Below are 27563 nucleotides of genomic sequence, written 5' to 3' on the forward strand. Positions count from 1 at the left end.
CCATAATGGAGAACTGTCACGTAGCCTAATATTGTTTTTTCCTCATACATGCGAACACGAAAAATAAAAGACAAAAGACTTTTAAGTAAAAGTTACTCCGAAATTTTGTTCTCGGCGGAATTCGCTCTTCAATATGCTGCCGTTCGTCGTCTGAGTTACAATCTTCCTCTGAGGAAAAAGTGCATTCTTCCTCGCTGTCCAGAATCATCTGAAGGGCAACTTTATTACCGGAGAAGCGTGTCATAGGCCTACTCAAAACGCGATGAACTATCAGTAAGTCTGATGAAGAAACTTTTTATGGCATTGATCGAGGGGCGTATGCGATGCATAGGCTACTAGATCACCTAACTATTTACATGTGAATCGCGCCGGGGGCGGAGCGGCCTCAGCTGATTATAGAGATAATGAAGCAGAAGGAAAAACGGTACCTCTCCTTGCTTTCAAACGGATTACGTGAGTTGAAAACATTTGTTTTTTATATAAATTACTTCATTTAAAAGAGGAGATTTCAAGCTTCATAAGGACATATCTCACGTGCCTGTGTGAGAAGTATTCGCTGAGTTATGATTCATTTTCGGACGCGTTTCAGACTGGACTACACGGAGAGAGAGAAGGCAGAACTCGCTTCGTGTTTATTTTTCTTTATTTGGCGAAAAGCACAACACTTTGTTTTTATTGTGAGTGTACACAAAAATAGTACACACTTAACAGGATAGATTGATGTATAACACAAGCATATAAGATAAAAATTTATATTTTTATTTTATTATTTTTTTGCACTCATACGGAAAAAAACGAGCCTATCGCGCCGGCGCGATAGCCGACCTCAGGGGGTTAAGAACTCAGAACTCAGAGCTTAGAGATTCAAGAAACGATTTTAAGATCTACATCCGTAAAATAATATTGGGGTAAATGTATGTTAAGTCCAGGTCGAAGCCATCTTCGTGGTTCCTGTTTCTCAGCTTGGCCTTCAAAACATACATTGTGGAGGTGTGTGTGTGTGTGTGTGTGTGTGTGTGTTTGTGTGTGTGTGTGTGTGTGTGTTTGTGTGTGTGTGTGTTTGTGTGTGTGTGTGTGTTTGTGTGTGTGTGTGTGTGTGTGTGTGTGTGTGTGTGTGTGTGTGTGTGTGTGTGTGTGTGTGTTTGTGTGTGTGTGTGTGTGTGTGTGTGTGTGTGTGTGTGTGTGTGTGACCTTACCTGGTTGAGCATGTCTGTCCTCCTCTGGTCCAGATCTCAGCAGGCCAAATCACTGGAAAACAAAAATAAGTCAGTGATCTCTGCTTAGAGATTCAAGAAACGATTTTAAGATCTACATCCGTAAAATAATATTGGGGTAAATATATGTCAAGTCCAAGTCGAAGCCATCTTCGTGGTTCCTGTTTCTCAGCTTGGCCTTTTTGCTGCCCTCCAGTCCGAGATGTAGATGAGGCCTAAGATGGAAAGAGTACAGTTTTAGCATCAGACCATAAAGATTAGCAGGCCGTTAAACTGATTTCCTATTGATGTGCTACAGTAAAAGACAATGTGATCTATTGTCGCTAAAGGGTCTTTTGCTGTAGCACATCAATAGGAAATCAGTTTAAAGGCCAGCTCATATCTTTTAAGATTAAAATAAAAATCTGCGTGGCTGCGCTGTCTCTCTCTCTCCGCAGGGCTGTCTGTATTTGCTGTAGTTGCTGGCTGTCTGCCAGAGCATCTCCCTGATCTCCTCCTTGTGGTAAAAATGGCATTGCCCTGAAATTGTCAAGATGACAGGAACCAGTGTAGCAACCACACATAAATAGTGCATGATACAAAATGGCAATTATTACGAACAACTCAAAACAACATGTCGCACATGTCTGAAGTGCATGTCGGAGTACCATCCTTTGCTGATTGTAGGGCTTGATGATCTTGCTGATCTAGATGATAGCTCAGTCTGCATCTGAGGGGTGAAGCTCTCTGAGGTGCTTTCATTACCTCTGACAGTCCAAATCCCGAACTTGCATCTATCTATCTATCTATCTATCATCATTGGACTACATATTAAAAATGTCCATCAATTAAATATACATTTGTAAAATCCCACTGTTTTAAATAAAGTTAATCTTTTATAAATCCATGAATCATTGCAAAGTTGGTGTGTGATAGCTATATGGCAGTAGAGGTACATCTGTATGATTCTCCTGGTGAATCATTCTGGGCTGCGTTTCCCAAAAGCATCGTAAGCCTAAGTTGATCGTAAAAACGATCGTACGACTGATCTTAATATTAAGGTCTGTTTCCCAAAAGCATCGTAGCTTAAGTAGCACTTGAAAATCTTCGTAGATCTACGAGTGCTCTGGAGTAATCGTACATCCCCAAGTGCATCGTAAGAAGACAGATTTATGAGGACACCTGCAGGACAACCGGCAGATTACACCTTTAGCTTTATTCAAATGCAATGTGATTATAATATAAGGTTTTGATTGTACTTTATTGTACACTTTATTACTCTTTTTTGTTGTTGGTTAAATTAATGTATAAATTAAATAATTAAAAAGGTCAGAAAACAAAACAAAAAAATTGAAATAATTTAATTTAATAATTGTAATCAAAATTAAATGAATAAACAAAAAATAAATAAAACAAATCCTTTAAATCTGTTAAAAAATTACATCTTTTTTTAACGTTTTTTTTTTTTTCAGCCATTTTGTCAGTGCCTCCGCCTGTAGGTGCTTTATATAGACTTGTCTTGATTGCTAATCCACAACAGATGACAATTATTAGGTTAAACGTTCAGAATACGATTCCATATAAGGTTATGTTTCAGCACTTCGCGAATGGACAGCGACTCTTAAGTAGCACGTAGAGCGCGTTCTCGCGCGTTCATGTTAAGTTCATTTTTGGGAAACGCTCGTGGAATTGCTGCGAGTGTTCGTAATCTTGCACGTAGAAAGCGCTCTTAAGAGCTAAGATACATCGTTATCGGGAAACCCGGCCCAGGTTATCATCTCTTATCCCTTATCCTAACCTAACCTAACCCTAACCATTCTGGTTTCCATCCCTAATCCTTATCCTAAACCTATCTATCATGAGTTCAAAAATAAATATTGTTTACTAATAACCTTTAACAAAAAAACATGTGACTGCAAATTAAAATCACACTCTTTCCTACATGAATCAGTGCAAAGTTCGTGAAGCTCTCTGCTAGATGGCAGTAGAGATGCTTGTGTATGATCCTCTAGGTGTATTATTCTGGTTTTCATCTCTTATCCTAACCCTAACTCTAACCCTAACACATAGGGGTTTTCATCCCAAATCCCCTAACCAATTACAATTACTAGCCCATGAATACTGACCTACCATTTAAACCATAACCATCTATCCCAAGTCTTCGGTCTAACCCTTGCTCAACCTCGATAGTTCCCCCAGACCTATCCATAACCCTAATCCTGAAGGTGAATGCAAAGCTAGAAGGGAGGGCAGACGGTACAGTCAGACAGTGCTGACAGACTCGTCAAGATCTTGTGGAAAATACAGTAACTCCAGGAAACAAAATTGAGTGTAAGTGTCATCTTCTTTATACAGACCAGGGGCCTCATTTAAAACCGTTGCATACGCACAAAACCCTAACATAGAAAGATGCGTCCGGAATTTTCCCACGCACATCTCGGGGTTTATAAAACAATAAACCTGGTTTGCACCTTACGAAACTACAGACAATGCTTACAAACTCTTTTACTTTAACAGAACAATTTTAAACTCTGTTTTCATTCTGATATACAACATTTACATTAAAGTGTAATTTAATCCTGTGATGCAAAGCTACATTTTCAGCATTCAGTATTCAGTGTCAAATGATCCTACATAAATCATTTTAATATGCTGATTTATTATCAGTAATGCTGCTTAATATTTTTCATAAACTGTGCTACTTTGTCTAGGATTCTTTGGTGAATACAAATTTAAAAAGAAACAACATTTATTTAAAACAGAAATCTTTTGTAACAATGCACACTAGTGTTGTCACAGTTGTTCAGTTTGTGTTAGTTTTCATGCACTGTCAGTTTGTTGTTATTAGTCACACGTCTTCCTTTGTTCAGTTTTCCTGCCACTCCATGGACACCATCATTATGAGTTAATTTGGTTCAGCTGTGTTCTATTAATCATCTTGTTTGAGTTCCTATTTAAATTGTACCCTCACGTTCATTCTCTGTCTGGTCTTGCTTATGTTAAGGTGTATTGCCACATTCTGTTTACATGCGTGTTATTGAATTAAAATCGTGTTGAAACTTTATTCTTCAGTCCTTGTCTGTCTGTCTGCCTGCCTGCCTATGACAACCGTTCAAAAGTGTGGGGTCAGTTTTTTTCTCTTTTTGAAATGAATGAATATGCCTATTCAGCAAGGATGTGCTAACTTTATTTTTTAAAGTGATAGTGAAGATTTCTAATGTTAAAAAAAGATTAAATTTAACTCTTTAATCATCAATGAATCCTGAAAGAAAAAAAATAAGAAAAAAATAACTATATTAACCAGCACAACGGTTAACGACTTAAATAATAACCGAGTGTAAACATCAACATATACATATTACAATGATTACATAACCTAAAATGTAAAAATAGAAAGCCATTCTTTTAAAGTGTAATAATATTTCACAACATTAGTGTTTTTTTGTTGTTTGTTTAGTTTTTTTCCAAAAACAAACAAACGAAAGTGTATATCAAACAGTGTAGTCCCAAGGAGTATTGCATTAGTGCACCTAGATGTATACATGATCTTAGTATACTTACTACAGCAGTCTACTTAAAACCTACTTGAACATTACTCAAGTACACTACATAAAATGGCTTGAAATGCACTTAGTGTTTTTGTAAAAAGAGTAAATCCTGAAGCCCACCTCGCCGACTCTTGAGTATTACACAGTGCAACACGATAGACACCACACACAACAAGGCTAGCAGTTGTACAAAGACTAAAAGCATTGGGTGGGGGGACTAGGATCCTGTTGCTCACTCAGTCTTCCTTAGTATAGTGCTGAATATTTCCCCCACAAGGCGGTGGCATATTTCCCTCCGCCACAAATGCATTTATACTTGTATATACATTTATAAATGACTTTGTGAAGCATAAACAAAAAAGCAAAAGTAAAAACGAACAAATTTATTTATTATTTTATTTATTAATAGATTTTTTTTAACAAGATTTATTATTGAACATGATTACATTATTGTCTATTTGTGGATCCTCTCGTGAGATTTATAATGATCTGAGCGACGGAATTATCTAAGGTTTCTCTCCAGTGTGGATCCTCTCATGGCGTTTCAACGCATTGGCAGTATTGAATGTCTTGAAGCACTTAAAACACAAATAGTTTTTAATACCAGTGTGGATCCTCATGTGAACATTTAAATTTCCTTTTTGTGTGAAACTCTTCCCGCAATGATCACATATGTACGGTTTCTCTCCAGTGTGGATCCTCATGTGAACCTTCAAATTTCCTTTTTGTGTGAAACTCTTCCCGCAATAATACATTTTTTTTATTTAAAGGCGCCTTTCTCGGCACTCAAGGACACCGTACAAAGATACATAGTACATTTAAAACAGCGCAGAATAAAAAGAAAATAGAGAATAAAACAATATTAAGAACAATTAAAAGAGGCAGAGCATGTTACAATACATTATTAGATATGATAGGCAGTTTTAAACAGATGCGTTTTAAGTTGCAGTTTAAAGTGAGAAAATGAATCAATATTTCTGAGTTGTGATGGTAGTGCGTTCCAGAGTCGGGGAGCAGATCGGCTAAAAGCTCTGCTCCCCATAGTGGTAAGACGGGCACGGGGGACAGAGAGGTGTATGGAGGAGGATGACCTAAGTGAGCGTGAGGTGGTTGGAACCTGGAGGAGATCGGACAGGTATGGGGGGGACAGGTTGTGAATGGCTTTGAATGTTAATAAAAGGACTTTGAAATGGATACGAAACTGAACCGGGAGCCAGTGAAGCTGTTGGAGAACAGGGGTGATGTGGTGAATGGTTGGTGTTCGTGTTATTATGCGGGCAGCTGAATTCTGGACCAGTTGAAGTTTGTGAAGGGATTTGCGAGGGAGACCGAAAAGAAGAGAGTTGCAGTAGTCTAGACGTGAAGTGACGAGACTGTGGACAAGGATGGAGGCTGTGTGGGGGGTAAGGGAGGGGCGGAGACGATTAATGTTTCTTAGGTGAAAGTAGGCAGACCGGGTAATGTTATTGATATGAGATTGAAAAGATAATGTGCTATCAAGGATGACACCCAGACTCTTAACCTGGGGGGAGGGTGAAACGGAGGAACTATCGATAGTGAGAGAAAGACTGTTGGTTTTGGATAAAGTAGATTTAGTGCCAATGAGGAGAACCTCAGTTTTAATACTATTTAATTTGAGGAAGTTCTGTGTAAACCAAATTTTTATTTCTGAGATGCAGTCAGTAAGGGAGGTGGGTGGGAGAGTGGATGAGGGTTTGGTCGAGAGGTAGAGCTGGGTGTCATCAGCATAACAGTGGAAGTGAATGTTAAATTTACGGAAGATACTACCCAGGGGAAGGAGGTAAATGATAAAAAGCAAGGGCCCCAGGACAGAGCCCTGGGGAACACCTGAAGTGACATTGAAGGGACTGGATTTAAAAGATTTAAATTGAATGAACTGAGTGCGGCCAGAGAGATAGGAAGTGAACCAGTCTAATGGAGTGTGAGTGATACCAATGGCAGATAACCTGTTGAGGAGGGTGGTGTGACAGATGGTATCAAAAGCTGAACTTAGGTCGAGGAGAATGAGAATGGTAAGGAGTCCAGAATCAGCTGCCATAAGGAGGTCATTGGTGATTTTGATAAGTGCTGTTTCAGTGCTGTGAAGTGGACGGAAACCAGACTGGAACTGTTCATACAGGTTATTTTGGGATAAATGAGAATGGAGTTGAGAGGCAACTGTTTTTTCAAGGATTTTGGAAATGAATGGTAAATTTGAAATTGGACGGAAGTTATTGTAGTCAGAGGGGTTGGCACCCACTTTTTTCAAAATTGGAGTTATGGAAGCAGTTTTGAATGATGTTGGAACAGTTCCAGTGGTGAGAGAGGAGTGGATGATAGCAGAAATGTGGGGAACCAGGGATGGGAGACAAGTTTTAACAAGTTGTGTGGGGAAGGGGTCAAGTTGGCAAGTGGAAGCCTTAGATTTCCTGATCAGTTCAGTGATTTCAGAGATAGCTGGGAGGTGGAAGGAAGAGAATGAATGTGTGGATGGGTGAAAATCGGCTGAAATGCTGTGGTGAGGGATATGTCCAAGGTTCTGATGAATATTTTTGATTTTTTCAGTGAAAAATGACATAATGGAGTTGCAAAATTCGGTTGTATGCAGGTGAGGGGGGAGAAAGTCTTGAGGTTGAGTGATGTTGTTAAGAATGGAAAACAGTGACTTCGAGTTTCCTTTATTTGCAGTGATTATACTGGAGTAGTAGTGACTTTTAGTGCAAGCGATGGAGTCCTTGTATTGTAGGATGTGATTATTGTACATTTCTTTGTGAATAGTGAGACCAGTTTTCTTGTAGAGACGTTCAAGTTGCCGACCTTTGGCTTTCATGAGACGAAGATCGGTGGTGAACCAGGGGGCAGAGACGGAAAATGAAACGGATCTGGTTTTTAACGGAGCAAGGGAATTAAGAATATTATGAAGTCCAGTGTTGTAATGAGAAACCAGATCATCGGGGGAGGATAGATTATTAGTGTCGGGGGGGCAGAAGGAGTGGAAACTTGAAGTGAGAGTGGCAGGATTAATATTCTTTATATTCCGAAATGAAATAAAGCGTGGTTTTTTAAAGATGGAAAGAGTGATTTTCACTGAAAATGAGATGAGATAATGGTCAGTTATGGGGAGTTCAGCAGGTGTAAAATCAGAAGGGGTTACACCAGAGCAGCAAATTAAGTCCAGGGTATGTCCTTTTGAGTGTGTGGGGAAAGTGATATGTTGCTGGAATCCAAAACTCTCTAAACAGGAGGAAAAGTCTTTAGTGAGGAGCAGATTGATATTGTCCATATGGATATTAAAATCACCCAGCAGAATTATGTTTGATGAGAGAGAGGATAGATGAGTAAGAAAGACAGCAAAATCATTTAAAAATTCACTATTCGGTTTTGGGGGGCGGTAGACAGCAGCAATAATGGTTGGAGTGGGACCAGAAAGCTTGCAGACAACAGATTCGAACGTGCTAGAGACAGGCACAGAAACCGGCGAGACTTTGCACTTCTCGTGATAGATTATCGCGAGACCTCCTCCCCGGCCGGAGCTGCGTGGTTGACAGATGTAAACAAACCCACTAGGAGTGGATTCATTAAGCTGAGAAAAGTTGTTGGGCTGTTGCCATGTCTCGGTTAAACAAAGAAAGTCAAGCTTACGATCTGAAATGAGGTCCTGGATGAGATGTCCCTTGTCTGTCAGTGAGCGGATGTTGAGCAGAGCGAAGTTGAGTGCGGTGTTGTCACAGCTGGTGGTGGTGCTAGCCGACCGAGCTAGGCGGGCTAACACGCTGTGGTCGACAGCCCGGTTGATGGATCGTGGAGGGCGAGAAGAGCTGGACCAGATGGATTTTATTGCAGTTAAGCTGTTGTGGTGGAAATTCCGGCGGGACCCTCGGTGGATATATCTCGGGCGAGGCTGGAAGGCGATGTCCGGATGAAGGTGGAGAGCCTCAGCCGCAGGTCCAGGCAGGTGACAGCGCAGCCGGAGAAGATCAATGGCCGAATACTGGAGCAAGCCCGTCACTAGCAGGTGAACAGGCAGTAGAAAGAGCCAGACACAGACGAGCAGAATGTATTTCCTACCAGCCCGCATTGTACTTTAGGCAGCGTCGACGGCCAGAAAAAACGGCGGATGAGGCAGAAGCCAGGACAGAACAGGTAAACTAATGGCAAGCAGCGGCAGCAGGTTGCGCCAGCGTTCACTCGCGTTCTCGAGGCTTCAACTTTTTTGCTTCATTGCTTTTTTGCAATGATCACATATGTACGGTTTCTCTCCAGTGTGGATCCTCATGTGAACCTTAAAATGTCCTTTTTGTGTGAAACTCTTCCCACAATGATCACATGTGTACGGTTTCTCTCCAGTGTGGATCCTCATGTGAACACTAAGATTTGTTTTTTGTGTGAAAATCTTCCCACACTGATCACATTCGTGCATTTTCTCTCCAGAGTGGATCCTGTGTGGCACCAGGTCTGAAAGACAGTAAAAAAAGTTATATTTTAAATAATCATCAATGCCAGAGTTAGCCAGAAGGCCGTTTTTCATCTGCAGCCCCTAGACAGATGGTAAAAGTCACCCTAAAAAGAGAATAAAATTACATATGTACATAACAATATAAAGATTACAATACATTTAGTAAAACATACTATTATTGTAAAAATGTACAATCGAAACACAGCAAACCAACAATCAAACAAACATCAGACAAAAACAAATATATCGATATATTTTTGAAATGCGATATGGAATTAGACCATATCGCATATATCGATGTAGTTCAAATTTGCGCTGTGATCCTTGCTCCCCGCACCCCCGCTCCTCCTTTTCCACTCTAGCATGTTATGTTATGAGAGGCGAATCATGACTACTTCAGAAAACCCAGCACGAACCAGGCAGTGACATAAGTGTACGCTGAAATATAGTTTTTCACCTCAGAAAAACGGACTTTCTTGTCCTGTCAGCTGTTATCTAGTTCTCGTAGCGCACACTCTGCAATTGCACGCGCATCGCCTCACTGATCAAGTGCAAAAGAAACTACGAGCATGCAACGCCGTTATGTTGTAAATTACACAAAATAAAAGTAATGCATGTATGATTTTCATTCTATTCACCAGGAGCAGTTTCCATGTTTCATTAACATTTATTGTTAATATTGTGTATTCGCCATGGTAACCATGTATTTCCATATTAACCCCAAAATGCCACTATTTTTCGTTATTTTTATATTTATAAATGACTGTAGTGGCTCATACCAACACAAAAACTAGTTTGGCACTGTTATTTAATAGCTTTAGCATAGGCCTAAAGTTTATTTATTAGTACTAGTCTTTACTATTAGTCATATTCTTACAATTTATGTTAAGGGGAAAAGTAGCCTAATTGTGTGTGTTAACAAATTTTGTGTAAACATGTTATAATTTAGCTGATTTCAATAAAACTACTTGTGAGTCGTGACATGTCATATTTGTCTTTGACTTTGACTGAACATTTGCTATCACTTTGCGGAAAAAATATCGGGATATATATCGTATATCGATATTCAGCCTAAATATATCGGGATATGACATTTGGTCCATATCGCCCAGCAGGTTCTAACCATAGACGGTTCTAACATGTGCGTTCCCCAGCGCCTGGATACTGGAGTAAGTTGTCTTTCGAGTCTTATTGTGCTTATACTGTTAAATACACACAAGGTTTAGATAAACAAAGTCGGTTATGTCTAAAGTGAAAGCAAACTTGATATAATTGAGGGAAAATCTGCTTGTCCAATACACGTATATTAAAACCATCGCGCACAACTCTTAAAGGAGCCGTATGTAAGATTGTGGCCCAAACTGGTACTGCAATCACTTTCAAATTGCTGTAGAGCGGTGTATCCCCTCCCCCTGACTCGAGGTTGCCAGATAGGCTGCAGGATCCAGCAGGAACGTTTATAGCTGCAGCTGTGGTAACCAGGGGGGCATGGATTTCTATTATTTTGAAGGTACCCCCGGGCGCCGCCATTGGCTAGCGGACCCCCACCTGCTGTTAGCATCCCATTGACTCCCATTCATTTTGGCGTCACTTTGACAGCAAATAACTTCACATCTGAGGCGTTTAAAGACTCCATTTGTCCATTATTTATTTCTAAAGGAACACGAAAATTTATAAAAGGCTTCATTACCTTGTAGCTACGTTATGGCACCGTAGAAGCAATTTTTGTAAAAATAGGCTAACGATTGCGTCATAGCCACGCGACTCTCTGTCACACAGTAGAAAATTACCGTATGGACAGGAGGAGAAGCTCGCGGGCAATCGGGGGGACGTGGAGGCAAAATGAGAAAGTAATTAATCAAAACACCTACTAAAAGTTTCTCCTGCTCCTAGCTCATGGACAGCTCCTACTAACACTCAGCTACTAGAAGACAGACGGTTTGCTCACGTCACATCTACGTCGTCAAGCTCAGTTTGAGTCTGCGCAGTACGTTTGACCCCCAGGAAGTAAGAGTTTCTAATTGGCTTCACTTTGTCTCCGTTGAATCCAATGGGGTCGCTGTGTCCATTTCTTTTACTGTCTATGGTGGTAACTTGAGCAGAGCTGGCAACCCGGATGCTGAAACACTACTGACTTTGTGATTGGTAGATAGGTGGAGGGTGGAGCAACAGGCTGTACTACTGTTGTCAGTGATATAAGTATTTGAAATAAACATGATTTCTTAATGTCTAGAGACATATCAGGGCCATTTTATGATTAATTGAAATACATTTCTTACATACAGCTCCTTTAAAGAGACAGTAGCAATAGTAAACACGCTGCCACTTGTCCTGAAAGGGATAGTTCACCCAAAAATAAAAATTATCTCATCATTTATGCACTCTAATGTTGTTCCGGATCCATTAGGCCTTTAGTGCTGCACCAGGGTCGTGACTCGATCATGTGGCGCACTTCTTAATATTTAACTCCAGATGTAGTGTTAAAACACGCTTCTGAACACCATTGAATAAACTCCAAAATACAACACAAACAGGGGGTATCCCATAACACAAACTGTCTGTAGTCAGAGTTAAAAAATAAACTCAAAAATCTAACTCTTTCGCACTTTTTTGGATAACTCTGGATTTTTCAACTCCATAAATTTGCTGTGTACATATATACAAAAAAACCCATTTATTAAACATTTATGAAACGCATATTCATGTTTGTATATGACTAGATAATCATTAACTAATCAATTGTAAATTACTTATAACTGAATCTACAATACATCCAATAATTAACATATCACTTATTAATCATTTATGAACGCATAGTCATGTTTCGTAAATAATTAGTAAATCATTAACTAATCACATGTAAATGACTTGTAACGGAATTTACAAAACATACATAAAATGTTAGTTTATCACTTGCTACTCATTAATGAATGTTCTGTAAATGACTAGTTCATCATTAACTAACCACTTAAATGACTTACAACTGAACGTTATTATAAAGTGTTACCTGCAATTGAAACATTTAATAAAAAATCTTTCCCCATAATATCATCAAAACTTACTTCACTTTGTTTAGTCCACAGGCTCAAATGTGTGCCTTCAATAGTCTTGTGCTTTGGGCTTCTGTACATGTGATGGAGGCATGCACAGTGCCAGTAGGGGGTGTGGTCTCAATAGCCATGCAGTAAGCAGTGTGCTATGTGCATGTGATTGAGGAATGGCATGAATATTCCAAGTGAATTTGAATGGCATCTGTTTGTTTTAGTCATGATTATGCTAAAATATACTTTCCTCAACTATATTTAAGTTCCCTATAAGAGCCAACCTTCAACTTTGAAAATTCACAGTTTATTCCCATAAATTCCTGTTAATTCCCTTAAATTCCCATTAACTCCCATGGAAAGTTTCCATCTTTGAAAATTCCCAGAATTTTGCAACCCTACTTACAAAGCACTAAATGGTTTAGCTCCGCAGTACTTGAGCGAGCTCTTAACGCATTATACTCCTTCACGTCTATTGCGATCTCAAAATTCCGGCCTGTTGATAATACCTAGAATATCAAAATCGACTGCTGGCGGTAGATCCTTTTCCTATTTAGCACCAAAACTTTGGAACAGTCTTCCTAACATTGTCCGGGAAGCAGACACACTCTGTCAGTTCAAAGCCAGATTGAAGACACATCTCTTAGACATACTACAAACACTAAATCTGAACTACTTAAAGCTTTATAACCTTAATGTTCTTCAGCCTCACTAATGAAGAATCAGGAATAAACACCAACCTCGTTGTTCTTCAGTGTGTTTCATTCTGCAGTGTTCTGGATCACTCATGTTCTCACTGTCCTTAGATGCCTTCACTTGTAGCTGATGGGAATATTCCAGCATTTATTGGTGAATTGCAGTGGGAGATAATTGCGACTTTTTATCTCAGTTGCAAGTTAAGGCTACATCTCGCAATCCTGACTTTATTTCTCATAATTGCGAGATATAAAGTCAGAATTGCGTGAAATAAAGTCACAATTGCGTGTTATAAAGTCAGAATTGCGTCTTATATAGTCAGAATTCTGACTTTTTTTCTCGCAATTGTGACTTTATTTCACGCAATTATGACTTTATAATACGCAATTGGGAGATATAAAGTCAGAATTGCATGATATAAAGTCGCAATTGCGTGTTATAAAGTCAGAATTGCGTGATATAAAGTCGCAATTGGGTCATTCTATGAAAATGTCAATTTTTCTGTCCCTAGACTTTACAGAAATATTACACTTAAAAAACACTTTAGGGTTACAATTTCTTTACATTTTAAAATAAAACAATATGTTATTTGACATATTAGAAACTTTTTATGGCATTGATCGAGGGGCGTATGCGATGCATAGGCTACTAGATCACCTAACTATTTTCATGTGAATCGCGCCGGGGGCGGAGCGGCCTCAGCTGATTATAGAGATAATGAAGCAGAAGGAAAAACGGTACCTCTCCTTGCTTTCAAACGGATTACGTGAGTTGAAAACATTAGTTTTTTATATAAATTACTTCATTTAAAAGAGGAGATTTCAAGCTTCATAAGGACATATCTCACGTGCCTGTGTGAGAAGTATTCGCTGAGTTATGATTCATTTTCGGACGCGTTTCAGACTGGACTACACGGAGAGAGAGAAGGCAGAACTCGCTTCGTGTTTATTTTTCTTTATTTGGTGAAAAGCACAACACTTTGTTTTTATTGTGAGTGTACACAAAAATAGTACACACTTAACAGGATAGATTGATGTATAACACAAGCATATAAGATAAAAATTTATATTTTTATTTTATTATTTTTTTGCACTCATACGGAAAAAAACGAGCCTATCGCGCCGGCGCGATAGCCGACCTCAGGGGGTTAACACACGTATCCTCAAGTTTCCTTTCAAGTGGAGCGACAAAAAGAATTGGCCTCTTCCTATTCCACACACCTATTTCAGAAGGAAGACAGTAGGTGGCAACGCTCATGCGAATTGGTGCCTTATACGTTTCCTTCCATTTCTGATAGGAGACCTCGTACCAGAAGAAGAGCTTGCCTGGAAAGTTATACTAGACCTGAAGGAAATTGTAGAGTTAGTTGTGGCACCTGTTCACACCAGAGAGACAATCGCCTACCTTGATGTCAAAGTGTCAGAGCACAGGGAGAAACTACTTGAGCTAATCCCTGGTGAAACACTGAAACCTAAACACCACTATCTTGAGCACTACTACTAAACTACTAAACATAGTTTTTTTAAACAAGTTGCCCGGCACACAAATAATTTCAGGAATATTGCTTTTACTCTGGCAACCAAACACCAGCAATTAATCAGTTATAATTTGCATTCATCTAGTCTCAGTACTTCAAATCTGGAAGTGACAAATATCTCCACAATCCCTATTGATGTTCTGAATGAGAACTGTTACAGAAATATCCAGACATTAGTCAAGTTAATCTTGCTAAGAATGTCAAGACTAAGGGTATCAACTACAGAAATGGAATGCTGGTTGTATGTGATTCAACTGCTGGAATGCCTGAATTTGCAGAAATTCTAAACATGTGTATAGTAGGAGATGAGTTGAGCTTCATAGTTCGTTTGTATTTTGCTTGGTATCAGGATCATTTTAGGGCCTTTCAATTGACTTTGTCACCAGATAGAAAGTTCAGTTTCCCTTGTTCAGTTTGAGGAGCTAAGAGATTGCTACCCACTTGTGGCCTACACAGTCGGACTAGACGCATGGTGACACTGAAAAGACATATAGTCATCAAAGGTATGATTCTCATATGCTTCACTGCTGTGAAAATTTTAGCTGTCTTAGCATCCTCTATACTAGGAGACTGCAACCTTTATGATCTAATGAGCCACTTTACCCTTCGGCCACGTTAAATTAAACCCGTTTAGAGCCGCAAATGTGATGCAGCTTCACAAACTTTAGAAAATCTTATGCCATTTTTACATGAAACCACATTTTTTCCCTCTAAAGTAAAAAAAAAAAATACTTCAACATTAAATTTAACAAAAAAAGAAAGAATGGACACCAAAGAACCAATTCTAAGAAAGTAAAATAACCTTGCCGAATTTAACAAAAAGAATCCCTTATTTCTTTATATTTATTCTATTAAAGCAAATCAATGTTACTCTCTCCTTGGCAGATTATCTTTGTTTAAAACAAGAAAATTAAATCCTGACATTTGGCTCATTTTAAGCATTTTAACTTATCAGTTATAGACTGTCTCCTGTCTGTGCCTTCTACTTTGGTGTATAAGTGTTTAACCCTCAGAGGTCGGAGATCACGCTTTTTTCCTTATGAGTTGAATTGAGACCCGAAATACTCTTTTGACTTTGATTTTACAAAACAAGTTTCATACATCAATCGATTCTGTTAAATGTGTATTATTTTTGTGTATACTCACAATAAAAACAAAGTGTTGTGCTTTTTGCCAAATAAAGAAAAATAAACACGAGGCGAGTTCTGCCTTCCCTCTGCCAGTGTAGTCCATTCTGAAACGCGTCCGAAAATGAACCATAACTCAGCGAATACACAGTCAAACAGACATACAGGCATACAGGCATGAAGCTTGAATTCTCTTCTTTTAAACGAAGTAATTTTTATAAAAAACAAATATTCACAGTTTATGTAATATGTATGCAAAGAGAGAGATGTCAGTCGTTCTCATCTCAGCTAATTCATTTTTAATGTGCTCCGCCCACAGAGAGCGCGCGCTATTCAAACGCAAATCTGAGGCGATCCAAACAAACCTGTGAAACGCCCACATCAGATGGATAACACACACCGCGAGTTCACTTTCAGACTTATGTACTTTACGATGCTGTGAGGAATAATACTATCTTGATAATAATCCTGCAAAAATTTACCTCAGAAGTTCTGGAAGTATCATTTCGAGGAGCAAACGGATCCCGCTGAGGAATAGGTCAGTTCTGTTTGCTTTGTTCTAATCGGAATGAATGAACGCAAAGATGCGCGCTGCTGTACTGGAGCTACTACAGCTGGCAAAAATACTGTTTTAATATGAATCGCGTTTCTATGAATGAATGAACGCAAAGATGCGCGCTGTTGTGGAGCTACTACAGCTGGCAAAAATACTGTTTTAATATGAATCGCGTTTCTATGAATGAATGAACCAGGGTTATTATAGTTTAGCATTTTTCATTAGTTTTTATTTTTATTTCGTTTTGACTTTTTGTTTTCAAATTCAGTTTAGTTTTAATTAGTTTTTAAAGTGGGTTTGCTAGTTTAGTTTTTATTTTTTGAAAATGCTTAGTTTTAGTTTAGTTTTTATTAGTTTTAGTGTTAGTTTTAGTCTTTTTTTGTAATTTGGGTTATTTTTCAGGGGCAAGATTCAAAAAAGTCAGAAAAAGTATTGTGTAATAACAAAAACATAATACAATTTTAGAAAAAAATTCACACCCCATTGAAATTCCTTTACCTCTTACAAAATCCACACGCTGTACCAAAAATCTACACATCTTCTATACAGAACACCCTATACAAATACCACAGCTGTACAATATTCACACCCTATACTAAATTTACCCTATGGGGAGAGTGGGGTGATTTGTGCCAGGGGGGAAGTAGTTCCACCCCTTGTTTCTGGAAAACCATAGAAGAAATTGGTCATGTGACCACATAATTTTGAAAAGCAATCACTTTTACTCATCCTCCAAAGAAGAGAGACACATGGCATGAGAGTTAAGCACATTTTAGTGCAAAAAAAACATTTTAGTTTTGATTGTAGTGTCTGAACAATTATAGACAAGTTTGAAAACATTTCACACATGTCTTAGTGCTACACAATGAGTCTATACAGTTAGCATGATGTTAGCTCTTAACTGCTGGATCATGCTAGTTTTTCAAACTTGTGGGTCTGGGGTGATTTGTGCCAAAGGGCCTGGGTTAAGTTGTGCCAGATCCAGACCACTAGACCTACATTCTCACAGGGGATAATCTTGAGAAGTGAGGAGATGGGCATGCCTCATCATTGTTTGACTTAGGCCTGCCTGCTATTTGTTTAATTTAGCTAACACTGATTTCAGTTTTGAGTTTGCACTATGTTATTAAAGAGAAGTTTTATTCCGTTTTTAAGTGGCCTATGTCACAATAGTATGTTTAGAAATTAGCCTAGTCACTTTATTCTTATATGTTACATAATTGACAGACAGCGCTATGTCAACAGGCATCTATTGCCAAAGCCCTTTTCCCTGAAATGAGTCACAAATATCATATATTGTGTTGCTATGGTGCTCTAAATGGTTGCTAGGGCGTAGCTTGATAGCTTCACAATGATCCTGAGAGACTGATTGGTCGTCTGAGTAAAATGAGCCCGCCCCCTTGTCTCTGTGACACTGTGATCCAGAGTTATGTTCAATACAAAATCCCTATGCAATTGACCATAGTAGGAAAAACGCATGCTATGGTATTCCAGGGTGACAATATCTAAATGAACCTTAAATGAGTAATTTTGTATTGAATTTGTCTTGCTTTCATATAGCATTACAGTTCATAACATTAAAATGTTCTGTTTTACTTCACAAATCACTGGCACAATTTACCCCAATGTATTCCCCTAAAGGCACAACTTCCCGCGCATCAGGGGCAAGTTGTGCCATGAGACCACTTTTTCCCCAAAAGCTATATTTCTGAAACAATTTATTTCAGATCCAAAGTTATTGTTCTCAGGGATGCACCACATCCTGAAATATATGTACATCGTTAAGTTGAAGGCATTACTGCCATGGCCTCACTTTAAAGTCACTCTGAGTAAAAACTGGCACTCACTCACTTTCCCTACAGTCAATAGCCTACTCATCTGGATTGAAGCAGCAAACATTAAGTGTAAAAGTAAAAAAATGACATAACATTATTTAATATTTGAATCAAAGCTTAAATAGGCTAGTGTTTTGACATCGACAACCACAACCAAAAAGTGCATTTTACCTCAAACTTGCGACTAGTTAACTTTCTAAAAAAGGCGCAATCGCTTCTCGGGTCGACATTAACACACTGACAAAATTATATTCAGAATTTAAAATATTTTGATACCACATTTTAATGTGTGATTGTAAGGTGTTCACGAGATAGAGATACTAACCTTTAGCGAACTTGCTTTCAACGTCGAACGAACACTCGTTTTCATGGTGTGCACGGAGGGGAGGGGCTGTGTGTGTGTGTGTGTGTGTGTGTGTGTGAGAGAGAGTTTGTGTGTGAGAGAGAGAGAGAGAGAGAGAGAGAGAGTGTGTGTGTGTGTGTGTGTGTGTGTATGAGTGACAGAGATGGAGGGAGAGCAGGGAAAGGAAATGCAGCTGAACGAATACGCTGCGTGTTTAAAATAGCGTTAAAAAATGAAAGACCTTGACAAAGACGAAAACTAAGGACATTTACTCTATAATTTTATTTTATTTTAGTTAGTTTTGCCAAACACACATTGCAGTTTTAGTTAGTTATCGTTTTTTTGTAATGCCTCGTTTTTATTTCAGTTAACGACAATGTTTTTTCCCACCTAGTTTTCGTTTTTTCGTTAGTTTTCGTTAACGATTATAACCTTGGTTGGAGTTGGATAAAATTGTATCTAATGTTTCTATTGCTTTGCGAAAAGGGTCGGACAAGAGGTTGTTGAAAGGAGTAACCTCAGATATGCTAACAAACCCAGAGTCATTAGCTAAAATATTGAATTATGATGAAGGATACAAGTTTTTGAGACCAGTCCGTGGAACGCCACCCTATTGGCAATCAACTCAAAAAGACCTTTTTGCACTGATAAGACAACTAGGTATTCCAACTTTCTTTGCATCCTTTAGCTCTGCTGATCTCAGATGGCCTGAAATGATCAACACCATCTTGGAGCAAGAACAGAAAAATGTCAGTGTTGATGAGCTTGACTGGTCTGAGAAATGTGGACTAATTAGACGAAACCCAGTCACTGCTGCAAGGATGTTTGATTACAGATGGCATTGTTTTTTGAAAGATGTCATTATGTCACCCGCTCAACCTATTGGAAAGATCAAAGACTACTTTTATCGTGTAGACTTTCAACAGCGTGGATCTCCTCATGTTCATTGTCTGTTTTGGGTTGAAAATGCTCCAAAGTTAAATGAAGACAATGAAGACAATGATGCTTTGGTTGCTGCTTTCATAGATCAATACATCACTTGTGAGACACCAGGAGATGATGACGCAGAACTTTATGAGACTGTGAACAGTGTTCAAAAGCACAGCAGCAGACATTCCAAGACATGCCGGAAGAAAAACACAGTGTGTAGATTTAATTTTCCACGACCTCCATCTAGCCGCAACTTTATAACAAGAGCCATATGAGATGACTTGAAAGGCAATGATGGAAATGAGACTGCAAGTGCAATTCTGAAGAAAATCAAACATGCGTTAACAGAATCTGAAGTCAATTTTGATTCAACAGATGCCTTTTTCCAATCCATTGGAATTAATCAAGCTGTTTTTGAGAAGGCGTACAAGAAATGTTCTAAAAAGAAAAGTGTCGTCTTGAAACGAAGTCCGAAAGATGTTTGGGTAAATCAATATAACCCTCATTTATTGCGTGCATGGCAAGGCAACATGGATATCCAGTATGTCACAAATGCTTACTCTGTAGTGGTTTATATTATTAGTTACATCACAAAAGCAGAACAAGAAATGGGACTGTTGTTGCAACGTGCACAAAATGAAGCTATGAATGGAAATCTTGAAGCAAGATCATCATTAAAAATGTTGGGAAGTGTATATCTACACAACAGAGAAGTTTCAGCACAAGAGGCAGTGTATCGCCTAACAGGTATGCACTTGAAAGAATGCTCTCACAAAGTCCAGTTTATTCCGATTGGAACTGATCCTGTGAAGATGAGTTTGCCTTTGCGTGTTCTCCAAAACAAAGATGACCATTCTGGTGAAGAAAACTGTTTTTGGATGAATAGTTTGGTTGACCGATACAAGAGTAGACCAAAAACAGAACATTTTGAGATTCTATGTCTGGGCAGTTTTTGTTCAGAATACAAGATATTGTCAACATCTGAGCTATCTTCACAAAAAAAAGAGAAAATGTGATCAAGCTTAACAACAATTGTGGTTATATGGTTAGAAGAACTCAAACTGAACCTGGAGTAATAAGGTATCCAAGATTTTCACCAACAAACGATCCAGAAAAGTACTATAATTCACTGCTACAACTTTTTTTACCACATTATGAAGATTGCCAGCTGAAGCCAGAGAAGTTCCACACTTATGAGGATTTCTACAACAATGGTGCTGTGAAATGTGGAAGTAATGTGACCGAAGTAAAATCTATTGTTGATTCTAATCGAGCACTGTTTGAAATAGACAGTGATGAAATGGACAGAGCTCAACAGGTCTTGGAGCTGGGTGTTGATTTGGAAGATGCTTGGGCTGCATTGTGTCCTGAAACAGAGAAGGAGCGTCATGAATGTATTGAGCTAATGAAGAATAACATACTTCCTGAAGAAGATGATTCTGACACACTTATTCCAGATCTTGTAGCGAACCCTCGAACTGCATTCACAATTGAGAACAGTAATGCTACAATGTCTCGAGATGAAGCATTGTGTTTACTAAGATCATTAAATGCTAAACAGTCTGCAATATTTTACAAAGTTCGAAGTGTCTACAAAAACTGCATGGAGAAAATCCTTAACCGTTTCACTTGTTTGTTACTGGTGGAGCAGGCACAGGAAAAAGCCATTTGATCAAAGCAATATGCTATGAATCTTCTAGACTCTTGTCTCAGCTGTCTGACAACCCTGATGATAGGAGTGTGATTTTATGTGCATCAACTGGAGTAGCTGCATACAACGTTGGCGCTGCTACCATACACAACACTTTTTCAATTGGTGATAATATCAAACTGCCATATCAACCACTAAGTGATGACAAAATCAATTCTCTGCGTTCCAAACTTGGATGTTTGCAGATTTTGATTATTGATGAAGTATCCATGGTTGACCATCACCTTTTGTCATATGTTCATGGGAGATTGAGACGAATCAAACAAACTGGTGATTACTCCCTCTTTGGAAAAGTAAGTCTTGTAGCTGTAGGAGATTTTTATCAGCTGCCGCCTGTCAAAGGAACTCCACTCTATGCTGATACAAAAGGAGTGAACCTTTGGGAAAACAACTTTGAAATTGCTGAATTAACTGAAGTTGTTCGGCAACAAGATGTATCTTTTGCTGAAACCTTAAATCATCTGAGAGTTCGTAAAAAAATGAACCTCTAAGCTCAAGTGACATCAACATGTTGAAGCAACGTGAAACAGGAGAAGAATGCGGGGATGTTCATATATTTCCTACAAATAAAGAGGTTGATGAATATAATATTCAGAGACTAAATGAGGTTTGTCCTGAGGCAATCAGTATTCGAGCTCAAGATTTTATGAGAAATCCAAAAATTGGAAGGATTGAAACAAAAGTTGGATTTCATTCAACCGTTTTCAACTCATGTTTGGCTAAATGTGTTTCCTTGGGTGTTGAAGCTAGAGTTATGTTAAAGAAAAATGTTGATGTTTCGGATGGACTTGTGAATGGAGCCTTTGGTACAGTTGTCCATATTAGCAGAAGTCAAAAACAGGAAGATGATTATGATGATGACTTTCCATCAGCCATTTATGTGGAATTTGATGATCCAAATGTGGGAAAAATTCAGAGATCAAACCAACGACATAGATTTTCCCAAAATTCTACAGTAATTGAAGTTCAAGAAGATCAAGTCACAACCAACGGTGGTTTAAGACGTCAATTTCCACTTAGATTGGCATGGGCATACACTGTTCACAAAGTGCAAGGGCTCACAGTAGATAAAGCTGTCGTATCCCTTGACAAGATCTTTACTTCAGGACAAGCATATGTTGCATTGAGTCGTTTGAGAACTCTCAATGGACTAATAATTCAAAACTTCAAGGAGTCTGTAATATACTGTAATGATCAAATTGACTTGGCAATGAAAAATATACCAAAATTTCCATTAGAAAGTCACACTTTCTCAAAGACACCTGGTATATTTACAATTGCTCTTCACAATGTGCAAAGTCTTCAAGCTCATGTTCAAGATATTCAAGCTCACAGACAACTTATGAATGCAGATTGTATTTGTTTAACTGAAACATAGCTAAAAGTTGAAGAGCAAATACAAAAACCAAGATTTATTTTCAAGCATAATCCAAGAGCTAAGTGCTATGACAACAGCACTCCACTTTTCAGTAATTTAAAACAACAGCGAGGAGGTGGAGTTGCTATTTACTGTTGTGAAAACATGTTTTTTAAAGTCATCATTCCAGAACCTTGCAATTTGGAATGTTTGTACTTCTCAGTTCCACATATCAGTTTGAATGCTGCTCTACTGTACAGGCCTAATTCATATCAGATTGATGTGTTTCGACAAAATCTGTTACATGTCATTACTGAGCTGGAAAAACATCCAGGAAAGAAAGTAATTATGGGAGACTTCAATGAGGACATCTTAACATCATCTTCAACTGGGAAACTAATGGAAGTCCATGGATACAGTCAACATGTGCAATGTCCTACAACTGAAAAGGGTACGTTAATAGACCATGTCTATATTAACCCTCTGAGGTCTGAGCTGTTTTCTGGGCCCTGGAGGTGGCCCAGATTTTTCTGGTTAAAATTGCTTTTTAAAATTCACAGAATACACACACACACACAAATGTTTCCAACAATATATAATATAATGAACACCAGGTTTGTTGTGCCTTGTAGGCATAAGCTATGCGCAGTGCTGGATAAATATACTTATATTTATACCTATAGCAGTATAAATCTTCCAAAAGATTTCAGTAACAACTAAGTTAGAGAAAAATATATTGATTATCATGTTACTTCAAATGTTTCCATTCGTTATGATGATATGAAATGAGATAATAGTAAAAACATGAAGCCGTTTGCTTTTCAAACGCGATCGCGATCCAAAATATGATACATTCAAACGCGATCGCGCTCAAATATAAAACATTATGGTTACCATATACATATTTACGTTTGAGCAGATATCCACAAACACAGTAACAGTAAACACGAGTCTAAATATTATAATATTCACCATATAGGCCTATCTAGCAACAGTTCAACTGCAATGTGAAATTTATGCAACAACAGCAAACTAATATGTAAGAATTTCTTACCTTACATCTTTCTTGTCTTCAAATCGCATTCTTCTTCTTCTGATGTAAATCCAATGTAAGCTCAGGCGCGTCTAAAAGCATTTTGGTGTTTTGTTTTCGAGGTAGGCCTAATGAGCGCGATCGCGTTCCATGTGGAGATTTGCATGTGAATCTCTTTTGCGCGAGTGGGCGTGGTAAATTAAAAAAATAATTAGGAAGCGTTTGAGAAGCTGCACATCTTGTTGGTTTTATACAAATTACTTAAACAGAGAATATTTGTTTTCAGTTTGAATCCGATCATTTAAAAGTACACACTTTTCAGTTTATAGACGTGCTCAAGAAAAAAAGGTCACCGTGATGGAGAGGCAGAACGCACACCCTGTTTATTTTCTTTATTTTACAAAAGCACAATGTTTTGATTTGATTGTAAGTGGACAAACGCCTGCGCATTTGCCGACCTCAGAGGGTTAAAGATGCAGAAAATTTTACAATTGAAATTGTTTCAACTTATTATAGTTACCATGAAGCAGTACTAGTTTCAGTAAAGTAATTGACATTTCTGACACATAATGAAGACTGTATAACTGCATTTTTCTTTTCTGTGCCCCTACCATGCTACAATTAATCTGATATTGAGGTCCATGAAGGTCTGTTCAAGTTCACAAGTGAAAACGGTACGTTATTAGACCATTTATTTCAAATCATTTCATTAAGAAAATAAAGATTCATCTGTTGTAATTTTTGCAAGTCCACTAGTATGTTATCAAGAAAGGTTTGCTCATGTAAGGTAATGTGTATGATTTATGCAGCATGCTGAACTAAGAAATGTATATATAACTACACTGTCTATTCTGTTTTTGTCCGTACCATGTGACACACATCTTGAGATTCCAAGGTCCATACAGTCCTGACCATTCCATTCCAAGTTCTATCCATTGTTCATCGGGCACAACCCAGCACCTCCCATAATTGCTCTTCTTTCTGGAGCTCCAAAGCTACATCCAGTCAAGGTTTTTGTAGTGTTTATGCATTCAATTTGTTCAATTTGTGTTTCTGATTTTTCTTCATCTTTTTATACAATGTTTCTGGTTTTTAGCAGAAAATTAGTTTTTGATTTAATTTCTGCCAGTCTAAGCCATCCAAACAACACTGGATGCTTCCAATCAGCATAGGAAGCATCCACAAAAACTGCCTGCATTTTTCTACAGTTGTCTTATAAAATGCAATTAAATTAATAGGATTACAAGAAAACATCTAAAAAGAATCTAGAAAACTTCACATAGAAAGGTAAGTTGACATGATTGTGTACATTTTAATAGTTTAAAAAGAAAATATCAACAAACAATATAATTTCAGATTTAGCTTACCTTTTTGTCAGTAGTAGACATAAGTAGCAAAATATTGTTAACTCTTCACTTCAGCAGTTCAAATAATAGCTGTGTCCCAAAGTGAAGGCTGCATCCTTCGAAGGCCGTATTTGAAGGCCGGATGGCCGTACTTGAAGGCCGATTGCGTCACCGCGGCGCGACGAAGGACATCCCAATTCAAAGGCTGCATCCTTGGAAGGTCGCATTTGAAGGCCGATTGCGTCACCGCGGCGCGATGAAGGCTGTCCCAATTCAATTCTGCATCCTCCGAAGGCCGGATTCGAAGGACGGTTGCGTTATCGCGCTGCGACGAAGGCTACCCTGATTCAAAAGCGACGCCAAATGCGCCCTTCGTTTCCCCATGAAAAGAAGGATACATAAATGGACACTTAGCGGCCTATCCTACCCCATAAGTCATTGGACGCCGTTGACGACAGGACTAGAGAACGGTGGTGGACAGCAAATTCACATTTAAATGTAAGTATTATGTATATAGCTAGCGAAACCACAGTTAAAGTTTATTATAAACTTCATCTTAACTCCTTCGTCACCATTGCATGGCTTCATTTGTCATGTAGTTTTAGGCAAAACTTGTGGTAATAAAGTTAACGACCTATTTGTAATAGTTGCACTAGTCTATCTCACTTGTGTATTATAAGAAATATCACTCACCCTATAAAGCCTAAAACAACTAACCCCCAAATTTGGTTTTTAATGTTGGTCTAAATTGGTATTGATGTGTCATATTTTGCAGTGTTAACAATGCACTTAAGATTGCACCCCTGTGTTAAGTACCCTTTTCTGCTTTTTTAGAACAGTTCAGTGAAAAATGGGTCTGGGGAATCTAACTCCCATACAGGCACAAAATCACAGCTTCATCAGAATGTTACGAAACTTGGTGACTTTTCTGGCATTAGGTATGTGAACACACAAAAAAATTGAGTTCATGATCCGAGCATGCTAAGTGGTCGTAAAAAAATGAGTCACGATTTTGGTCTTCGGTCAAAAACCTACGGTGGCCGAGAGGTGCAAAACAAATCACAATTACAAAAACAAAATAACAATTCAGAAAACACAACGACAATTTAGAAAACAAAATAACAATTCAGAAAACACAATAACAATTCAGAAAACACAACGACATTTCAGAAAACACAACGACATTTCAGAAAACACAACGACAATTCAGAAAAAACGGAAAAGGTAGGTATATTTTGAGAATGACGTACTTATCGCTGAATGGACGAGATACCTGTCAATCAAGCCAGAACCGGAATCAAGCGATACTGTCTGGAAGTACCTATGGGAAGTACCAGTAGAAACAAATCGTACCCATCAACGTGCCTAAGATAGTTCGGTCCCATGGAGTGATAAGTACGCCTAACGAATCTACGACGTGTCCTTGTTCTGTCCCTGGTGGGTTGAGTTCTTGCAGTAGCCGCATATGTCATCACGTTTAACACGCAACTTCTGCAGAAGTAACGTTAGCATTGTCCTGTAGCCGAACAACTGTCCTGGTCGACGCAGCTTTTAATGTCGTGGTATGTCAAAAAATGAAATAAAAGAGAGCATTGCAGTGATGGCTTCTTTGTTGGTGTATTTACTCAGAATGAAGCATAAGAGAATATGCATAACAAAAGCTCAAAACATACAATCTGAACATGTTTATCACTTTTTTACAGTAATGACCGTTGTACACATAAGTGACTTTAAACATTCCATCACACTAGAAGGAAAAATGTGCAGTTCTCATGCTCTAGCTAGCCCCAGAATGACGTGTGGCAGCTGGTAGTAACACTCTAATCTCATGCTTTTTACAAACAAAATAAGACTGAAATAACATCATGTACTCTCATACACTCAAATAACATCGACATAATGACCAGTTATAATGAATAGCGGGCTATCGCGCTAATTGCGAAACACTCATGCTAACCATGTGCTCAGGCATACTAAACTCATGACACACTATTAATATAGTAAATATTATGTGGTATGTCGCCAGCATGTCCACAATCACGGCACATGAATGTCCTTCTTCAAAGTAAAGTTTAATGTGTTCTATTTTCGCATAGCAAAACAAAGTTGATCACAAATTTCTTGATTGACAGGTATCTCGTCCAATCAGTGATAAGTACGTCATTCTCAAAATATACCTACCTTTTCCGTTTTTTCTGAAATGTCGTTGTTTTCTGAAATGTGGTTGTGTTTTCTGAAATGTCGTTGTGTTTTCTGAATTGTCGTTGTGTTTTCTGAATTGTTATTTTGTTTTCTGAATTGTTATTTTGTTTTTGTAATTGTGATTTGTTTTGCACCTCTCGGCCACCGTAAAAACCCCCATAGGAAATGAATGGGAAATTGACAAAAACACACAAATTCTCTACAAATCAGCCAAGATGCAGAAAAAAAGTGCTCAGCAATAAAGGGGTGACACTCTAAAACATCAAGAGTGAAAAACATAACATAATTAATAATTATAATTAATATATGTATATATAATTAATATAATAATTATTAAAATTATTAAAATAATAATTAATAAAATGTTATAAACCTTGGCAAAAAGTATTATTTGAGAATTTCTAAAAAAATACATTCAATCCACATCTAAAAAGTAAGTAATTTGGTCCAAAAACAACTAGAATTCACAAACATCTCCATTTAGAGCTATACAGGCATCTAGTGGTAACCCCATGCAATAACATGTTTTATTTAATTTTATGTTTAATAAATTGATTTTTTTTTTTTTCTGAAAGCCTAGTCTCTATTTTAACCGAAAATACGGAATAGAAAAAAAAATCATTATTTTCAATGGCAAAAAATGGACTATAAA

At 38.1% G+C, this 27563-nt stretch overlaps 1 long non-coding RNA gene across 1 annotated transcript; it reads left to right on the forward strand.

Moving 5' to 3' along the window:
- The first annotated feature begins 23968 nt into the window (after positions 1–23968).
- On the forward strand, positions 23969–24549 carry LOC307170293. Its single transcript, XR_013823335.1, has 3 exons — positions 23969–24037; positions 24251–24373; positions 24493–24549. It is a non-coding gene; the product is annotated as an uncharacterized lncRNA (long non-coding RNA).
- The last annotated feature ends 3014 nt before the right edge of the window (positions 24550–27563 follow it).

This window comes from Squalius cephalus (genome assembly GCF_949319135.1).
Source record: "Squalius cephalus genome assembly, chromosome: 13".
In the NCBI taxonomy this organism is placed as follows: Eukaryota; Metazoa; Chordata; class Actinopteri; order Cypriniformes; family Leuciscidae; genus Squalius; species Squalius cephalus.